Here is a 9,502-nt window from a genome sequence, read left to right on the forward strand (position 1 = left end):
TTTTCTGCCTTTCAACTTCTCTTCTTTCTCCACCCATCTTTTTATTTCTGTTTTTATCTTCTTCCTTTCCATCTGTTCTTTCTATTCTCCCTCTCTCCCTCCCTCCTTCTCTCACTCTCCCTCCCTCCCTTCTTTCCTTCCTTCCTTCCTTCCTTCCTTCCTTCCTTCCTTCCTTCCTTCCTTCCTTCCTTCTTTCCACCTTCCTTTTAATTTCCCCACACCCATGGAAGCTATCCAGGACTTCAGCAACCATCAGAGAAGCCAGGTGATGTGCTCACAGCTCCCCGCAAGCACACAGGAAATGTAAAACCCAAGGTTAGAAAATGTTTATGAAGGTGCTGGTTGGAATTCATTAGTTTCTGATAAAGCATTAGTATCCACAAAATTATTTTGAAAGAGAAATTTATCTAGGCAGAGTAAAATTAAACATAACATACTGTTCTGTTGTTAAGTAGACCACAATGTAAAAATTTTAACTGGGTTTCATACAAAATATCTTGGGAATATGGTCAGTAATAAGGTCAAGATTATCTCATGTCTCTCTGTTTGGAGGGGGGGGGTTACTGTTCAGCTCCAAGACGTATGCAAGGAAAACTGTGGTCCATAATGGAATCAAGTGTCAGAAGCCATGAAAAGAAAGAAACCAAACCTTAGTTACCTGACTGCTATCAGCCTTCACCCCATGCCCCGTGTGGATATTCACCTCCATGAGAACTGATCTTATGTTTTTAGTATTTGCAGAGCAACCCCACTGTACAGTCTACTGCTTCTCTTCTAGAATGATTGTTCAGAAAAATGGTTCAATTGCTTAGCTTGGAAGCTTACTGGTAACTCCTACAATCACCCAAGTCATTGGACTGGGAATTAAGCAGTTGCCTTGGTTTTCTAGGGCTGTCAGAAAGTACTAAAGCAATGTTTGGGTGACTTTAACAACAAAGATATGCTTTTTCACAAAAGCATTGCATTTCCCTTTTTCTTAAGGACACTAGTCCCATCAGGTTGGAAGCCATCCTACCAATCTCATCCTAACTTGGTCATCTTCAAAGACTATTTCTAAATATGGTCCCATTCACAGGCACCAAGGCTAGGACTTTTAACATCTTCTTCAGGGCCATAATTAAATTCATAGCAGCAGTCCTTAATTTATCATTCAAGGAAACCAACATTTATAATTTAATTATTTTCCTATGTGGAATGTCAAATATACATTGTATATCATAACTAAATGTGCATCACTTCCTTAAATATGCTGAGCATGGTGGTACATGCCTGTAATCCAGCACTCAGGAGACTGAGTTAGGAGGGTTACTGTGGGGCTAGGGAGATAGCTTGGCAGTCTAAGCGACTGTCTGGCAAGTACAAAGACCCCAGGTTGATCCCCAGTACCATATGCTGTGCCAGCCCCAGAACCCAGGGTGTGCTGTGTTGGCCACCAAAACTGGGTATGGTGGTGCATGCTTGTAACCCCAGCACTGGGGAGGCTGAGACAGGAGGATCACTATGAATCTGGGCTGCATAGTGAAACCCTGTATCAAATAAATAAAATATTTTTAATTAAAAAAAATTACCCATATGAAGATCACTGTAAATTTGCGGCCAGTCTGGGCTACCAAGAAAATCTGAGCCCAGCCTGACAAAACCCTGTCTTAAAAAGATACACATACACAAACACACACACACACACACACACACACACACACATGCACGCATGCACACATGTACATGCACACACACCAACCCTAAACACTTTTAAATTGAGGGGCTTACTTGTATAAAAGAAAAAAAAATTCTGTCTTTTTCTTATTTGACCACCTAGAGAATAAACACTCCTAAGACAGACACAGAAAAAAAGATAAGACCAGTATCCTAATGGAAAGGACTAAAGTTGCACTCAAAATAGATGTCTTTCATATTATCAGCTAAAGGTCTAGATTATCACATAGTTGCTAGAGATAAAGCCTTTCCAGTGGACTCTGTTATATTAAGCAGAGCTATTATGATTTAGATCTAAAATGTCCACCCAAAGCCTTGCATGTTCAGTGGTAGGGTTTTCTAGAGGTGACTGGGTCATGGGAGTATTCTACTTATCTGTGGATCAGTCTATTCATGAGTTCAAAGGTGAACGTGCTAGTCAGAGATTGGTCCTATGTGAAAAAGGTATGCTGCTGGGTCATGCCTTGGCAGGGAACAGCCCTTGACTCTTCTAGCTCAGTCTGCTTCCTGGCCACTAGGGTTGAAACACTTTCCTCTACCAGGGCTTATGGACCCGCCCCTTCTGCACTGAGTCAGCCTACCACGGACTTAGTCCATTAAAACCATGAACCAAACAAAACCCTCCTCCTTTAAAATGTAAGTGTCAGGTATTTCCCAGTAATTGTTAAACTGTCACAGTAATTTGTCTTTGTACAAATGATAAAATAATTCATTATTGTACTACATAGGCAAGCTACATATGAAATTGAGTCACATGCAAATATAGCAATGTCCTATAAAACCTAGTAAAATTTACCACACTTGATGTTATCACACTAATATCAAAATAGTGTCTTTCTCCACTTTTCTTCTATGCATTTATAATATGAAATGTAAAAAATATTTTTATTTTAAAGAAGAAGAAACAAAAATCATCTAAACACAGAAAAAAAATTCCAGAACAATAATTTTATGATAGGAGGATAACAATGGTCGCTACATTGTGCATTGCAAAACTTTTTTTGAAAAGAAGTATTTTCCTATTTCTCTTTCTAAGTCTTCATAATTTAGGTATCGTTCCAGTGTTTATAGACATATAAATATCAAATAGGTCTGCAAATCCTCAGACCATGGATCTAATAAACAATGGGAGGATTTCTTTCAAGGAATCAGCGTTGTGTCCCTTCAAACCATCATACAGACAATATCATACATTCTGAAATATCAGAACTAAAACTGAAAACTTCCTTGACTTAATCAACTTCGTTTAGGTTCTGCTTAAAGCCAGAGTTGATTGAATCTAACCTTATTATTTTATTTAAAAATGAGACACATACTTGCAATGTTCTGAAATTATTAATTTTATGGGCCCATTTGAGATTATATCAGATCTGAGAAACAAGGAAACATATTAATGCGTGAAAGAGGGCTGAAGAAGAGAACTTTTCTTGTAAGCCTCAGAATATTTTTCCTTTGGGGGCTTTATAATGAAATCCTCTTTCCATGAATAAAGAACACAGACTTTACCATTTCATTTAAATTTATAAATAGAAATCTTAATGTCCTTTGAATTTAGGAAAGTAGTCTTGATCTTCCATACTGTTCATCCCTTGGAACTTCTGGTCATGATTGCAATAAAATGAAAATGTGTGATCATTCTCCATTTCCTATCATAGGCACATAAGAAAGTCTTAAATCTCTGTAAACTTTTTCCTATAATTTACTACATGTATGGCTATTGTAAACAATTGGGAGGCATTCTGAATTTTTTTAGTATTCCAGTAAATCTCATAAATCATTGTAGAAATGTGGGTAACTAGGATTGACTCAGCTGCCTAGTGTCACACATCAGAGCCACTCAACTCCCTGTCATGCATCAGGGCCACTTGTCCTCCTATCTTCATCATCTCTACTTCTGCCTAACCTACCTTTTCCTTTCATTCAGTCTCACTGTCCCCTATAAGCCAGTATATTCTTCCTTCAAGAAAACATGTCAGTTTTCTGATTTGCTCTTGAGCATTCTCTTGTTTATGAATTCACTTCTACAGTAGGAACATAGGATTCCATGCCCTCCCCTGAATTGCTAATAAGCTTAAGAAGCACATCAAAGGTGAAGGCAACAAATCAGAGAGACTGAACATATTGACTTAGGGTTCATAAGGACTATGGTATGAAGTCAGGGACTACATATGTGTCTGGATAAAGACCCAAGTTCCAGAACCCTGATTTCCCTGTCTTTATAGTGGAGAAACAATCACTGATTGGCAGAGGGAATTCAAGGATCTAATGAACCTGACACAGAATACTAGCTTGGCAAATGCTAGATTTCACCATCATCGTCAGTTATTGTTGTCATTACCAACTGATGTCAATACTGTCTACATATGCATATTACAGATTTATTTAAATATTTATGACAAAAGAGGCATTATGGATCACTGACTTTGTTATTGTAATTTAACAGTTAAGACATAAAGATGATCAGTATAGCTGGCTACCCACAGAACTGGCCCTCAGCTCTCTAGCATTGACTTGTCCCTATTCCTGGAAACTTCTTCATATCCTGACAACGTGAGATTGCTGTGACATCAAGATTGAGGCCTCCCTTATCATTCCCCTCTGTATTCCTTTTGGCATTTGGATGAGCAAGGAGCCCACTCCCTAGTTCTAAAGCCTACAAAAACTCATCTGGAAACACAGAAGCTGCTCCAGGACTTTGCTGTCCACAGTGCACCAATCAAAATAATGCTAAAAAGAGCATCATTTAAGATTTTTCTGGAATGATTCTTCCCAAAGAGTCAATAACATTTTTTTTTCTTCTGGCTAAGTAGACACTCTCAAACTGTGTTCACACAAATCTGAGAATATAGTTTTCCTGTATTCTGACACAATGCTTTTCACCCTGCTTGTGGGGTTTCTTCACACACCAAACAGTTCTCCAGGGGACATTCCCTTAGCGACAGTAGTTAAAATATTTATGTGGTGATTGGGTCAGACACTCAACCTACAATGCTGCCCCTACTTCAGATGCCAGTCACCAGTCCCAGGATGCACTGTTGCCCCACTAGCTAGAAATTGGCAGATCCCATGATCCTTTTTTCATGGGATAGAAAATTTGCTAGGACGGCTCATCCAAAAGGAAATATTTTGTTTATATTTACCAGTTTATTACAAATAATGATGTTAAGAACTTAAATGCATAGCTAGATGAAGAGTTCAACTGGCCAAGACTAGAGAGCAGGGCAGATTTACCACAAAATGGAGGTGTTTTTCCCATGAGAAGGTAATAACATATGTATCTTAGTTTCCTGTACTGCTGGCACAAATCACCACAGACCTAGTGGTTTAAAGCACCACAAATGTAACAGAAATGGGTCTTTCTAGGCTAAAATTCAGGCAATAGTGGATGTGTTTCTGGAGGCTCTGAGGAGAATCTGTTTGCTTGTGTCTGATCAACAATTTGTACACCTTCCTTGGTGCGTGGCCCCTTTTCCACTTTCAAAGCCTGTGCTGATGGGTTGGGTGTTTCTCCAATCACTTTACTAAGGTTCGCAATCCTGCCTCTCTATTTTTAAGAACATTTGTGATCACATTGGATCTATCAGCACAATCCAGCACAATCTCTTTATCCTAAAGTCAGTTCATTTGAAAACTTAATTCCATCTGCAGGCTTCATCCTTCTTTGCTATATATGGTAGCATATTCATAGTTTTGGGGAATTCAGAGGTAGACACTGGAGAGGGAGTTATTCTGCCTTCTGCAAAGTATTCAGTTATAGGACTTTTCTGCAATGAGTTTTGTTAAAACTTAAAACAATTATAACTCAATTAAAAATAATGGTAATAACGCTAATAAAACCAATGGGGTACCTCTTTGTATTGGAAGTCTTTTCCATTCTGGAGTTCAAAAGAAAGTATCTCCAGCAACCCAGTGAATGGATAAGCTCAGAGGCTCACCTGGAATTTACTGACAAAGCCAAGTCAGAGCCGGGTATCCTTTCTAGCTCCAAGCAGAGTGGTCTTGCACCATCATATTCCACCATCATGTAGTCTCTTGAAATGACTGCTTCAAAAACATGTGGCTGCCTACTGATTTCACAGAGTGGATGGATCAGTGAAACAGCCTGAGTTAGCTAATTGCAATGTCTAGGTTTAGTTGCAGCAAATTCAAAGCAAAAGCCCAGCACTTTCATTTTTAAAATTTCATTCAAAAAACAATTTTATTCATACTGTAATACTGTGTGTAAACTATTTAATTCCTGCATGCTTATAGAGTATTTCTCTCCTATATGATCAAAGGCCATCATTTAAGCAACAAACTCATCAAGTTTTGAAGGCAAAAGATATTATCTAAAATCTTGAGGCCCACCTGCGACTGTGTAGGAGAGCTTCTGAGCTCCCCTGCACCTGCTAAACCCTTCCAGAGTCAGCCAAGGCTGACTTTGTGAGTGAGAACTTCCACTGTGCTCTTGGGACCCTTCCAGACCAGCCCAAGTGCAGGCCAGGTGAGTGTGTAGGAGAGCTTCTGCACTCTTCTGTGCTCTTTGGACCCCTCCAGACCCAGCCCAGGCCTGGCATACAGGCCTGGGGTGAAACTCCACAGCTGAAGTTCCTACAGAGAGACTAGGGGCCAAAATTATCCAGCCAATCGAGGAGCAGGACTTCTTGATAGAGGGGCACAACAGGTGTGACTCCAAGGGCTGCAGCAGAAAAGAGCTGAGTACAATATCTTTACCCACACCAGGCACAACTGGATGAACTCAAACTTAATAGATATGCATGCGAATTTCAGTAGGTGCTAAGGTTATAACTACACCAAAGCTCTACACTAAAGGTCAGAGGACAGTGCTATACAAAATGACAAAGAGAAAGAGCAAAATGCAATCTCAGATCCCAAGCCCACCCAGAACAAGTGCAGAGGATGCTAGAACAGCTGAAATGTCTGAATTTATAGTGTCAGAAGTAAAGAACAATAGCAGAAAGGTATAGAGGAACACAAATCAGAAATAACTTCTGAAATACAAAAATAAATCTCTGAATTAATAGCATCTGAAGTAAAGAATCAAATGCAGAAACATATAGAGGAAATCAGATCAGAAATAATCTCTGAGGTAAAAGAAATAATAACTGCTTCCCAAGAAGACACTGATATAAAAAAGAGCAGATTAGAACAGTGATGGATTCCTTGAATGAGCAATACAGGACAGAAATAGATCGCATGAAGCAGACTCAAAGACATATAGAATTTAAATTTCAATCACAAGCTTGTAAAAACTGTTTGAGTGAAAGTGAAATTGAAGATAGAGTTTCAGATCCTCAAGATGTTGTCGCTGCTAGTGAAAAGGTAAGAAAAGATCTCTTAAAAACAATGAGAATGCAGAAAAAAAATAATTCATCACTTGCAAGATGATGCAAAGATGAACAACATGAGACTAACAGGCATCAATGAGAAAGAAGGAGTTAATACAAATGATATAAAAAGAATATGGCAGAAGTGATAGCAGAAAACTTCCCAGATATGAAGAAACAATCTGACATTCAGTTAATCAAAGCACACAGAATGCCAGATAACTTCAATTATAAATACACCGAAATATATAATAGTCAAGATACCAGAAATCTAGCACAAGAACAATATACTGAACTCCACTAGAGAAAAGAAACAAATCACATTTAAAGGAAAACCCAACAGAATAATGACAGACTTCTCTCACAAACCATGAAGGTAAGGAGAGCATGGAGCAGAGTACTTCAAGTCCTGTATGAAAACAAATTCCAGCCCAGACTACTATACCCTGAAAAACTCTTTTTCAAGTTTGATGGAGAAATGAAATACTTCCATGACAAAGAACAACTAAAGAATTTCATGATGACAAAGCCAACCCTACACAGACTACTAAAAAATGTTTTAGAGAGGGACCAAAATGATCAGAACTCCACAAATGAGAACATTAAGGGACCCATTAAATAGGGCAAAAAATTAAACACAGGAGAAAAAGAAATAAACAACAACAGGTAAATAACATGTTGATCATAAATCAATACATCTCAATTATAACCATCAATGTAAATGGACTGAATTCACCAATTAAAAGAAATAGACTGGCACAGTGAATTAGGGAACAAAATCCAACAATATGCTGTATACAAGTAAAATGCTTAACTCATAAAGAAATTCATAGGCTGAAAGTCAAATGATGGAAAACAATACTACATGCCCCAGCACCTCAGAAAAAAGCAGGGATAGCAATCCTGTTCTCAGACAGTCTCAACTTCAAACCAAGAATGATCAAAGGAAATAAAGAAGGCCACTATATACTGGCTAGGGGAAAAATTCAAGAGGAAGATCTAACACTTATAAATGTATATGCACCAAACACAAGAGCACCCAACTATATAAGACAAATCTTAATGGACATGAAAACCCTAATATTCAATACCACAATCTTAACAGAAGACTCTTATCTCAAAAAGATAGGTCAAGCAGACAAAATATTAGCAAAGAACTATCAGAACTGAACCAGAGCTTGGAACAAATAGACTTAGTGGACATATACAGAGTGTTCCACCCAAACACAGCTGAATGTACATTTTTTTTCAGCTGCACAAAGGTCATTTTCTAAAACAGACCACATATACGCCCATAGGTCATGCTTAACTATATGCAGGAAAACAGAAACTATCCCATGCATATTATTTGACCACAGTGCAATAAAAGTGGAAATAAACAAGACAAGAAAATAGAATAACCCCATAAATACATGGAAATTAAATAACACCCTACTCAGCAATCAATGGATCACAGATGAAATTAACCAAGCAATTCAACAATATATACAATTCAATTAAAATTTAACCACAACGTATCAGAATTTATGGGATGGGATGAAAGTAGTTCTTAGAAGGAAATTTATAGCGGTGAACTCCCCCATTAGGAAAACAGAATGGGAACAAATAAACACCCTAATGTTGCAACTCCAAAATCTAGAAAAGAAAGAGCAAACAAAACTGAGAGGTCAAAGATGGGAAGAAATCGGAAAGATTACAGCAGAAATTAAATCAATTGAGACGAAGAAAACAGTTCAAAGAACTAATGAATCTAAAAGCTGGTTCTTTCAAAGGTTAAATAACATTGAGAAGCCCCTATCTACTCATCAAAAAGAGGAAAAAAAAAACTCAAATGCAAGCAACAAGTAATGAAAAGGGTGTAACTACCACAGACCCAGTGGAGATTCAGAAGATTGTCAGTAGGTACTTTGAGAACCTTTTCTCTCACAAAATAGAAGACACAGAAGAAATGGACAGATTCCTAGAAATGTACAAATTGCCAAAACTGAATCAAGAAGATATAACAACTTAAAATAACCCAATAACAGCCAACGAAGTACAAAATGTAATAAAAAAAAAAAACCTACTAAACAAGAAAACTCCAGGTCTTGATGGATTCACAGCTAAATTCTACAAGAAATTTTACAAAAGATATACTCCCTACACTCCTCAAACTCTTCAATGAAATTGAAAAGGATGTAATACTCCCAAAATATTCTTGAAGGCAACTATTATACTGATACAAAAATCAGGGAAAGAGACCCAGTCCTAGCCCAGTTCCGGTGAGTGTGTGGAGAGCTTCCTGCTAACCTGCGCTGGCTGGACCAGTCCCAGCCCAGGCACAGTGTAGACCGGACCCTCTCCCACACCCTCAGGCTGCCCCCCACCACTCCGCCATACCTGCCCACCCCTCCCGCTGAGTAGGAATTTCTGCCGACTTCCGGGAACCCCCAGACCCAGTCCTAGCCCAGGTCCGGTGAGTG

The sequence above is a fragment of the Octodon degus genome, unplaced genomic scaffold (assembly GCF_000260255.1).
Source record: "Octodon degus isolate 3935 unplaced genomic scaffold, OctDeg1.0 scaffold00061, whole genome shotgun sequence".
NCBI classification, from domain to species: domain Eukaryota; kingdom Metazoa; phylum Chordata; class Mammalia; order Rodentia; family Octodontidae; genus Octodon; species Octodon degus.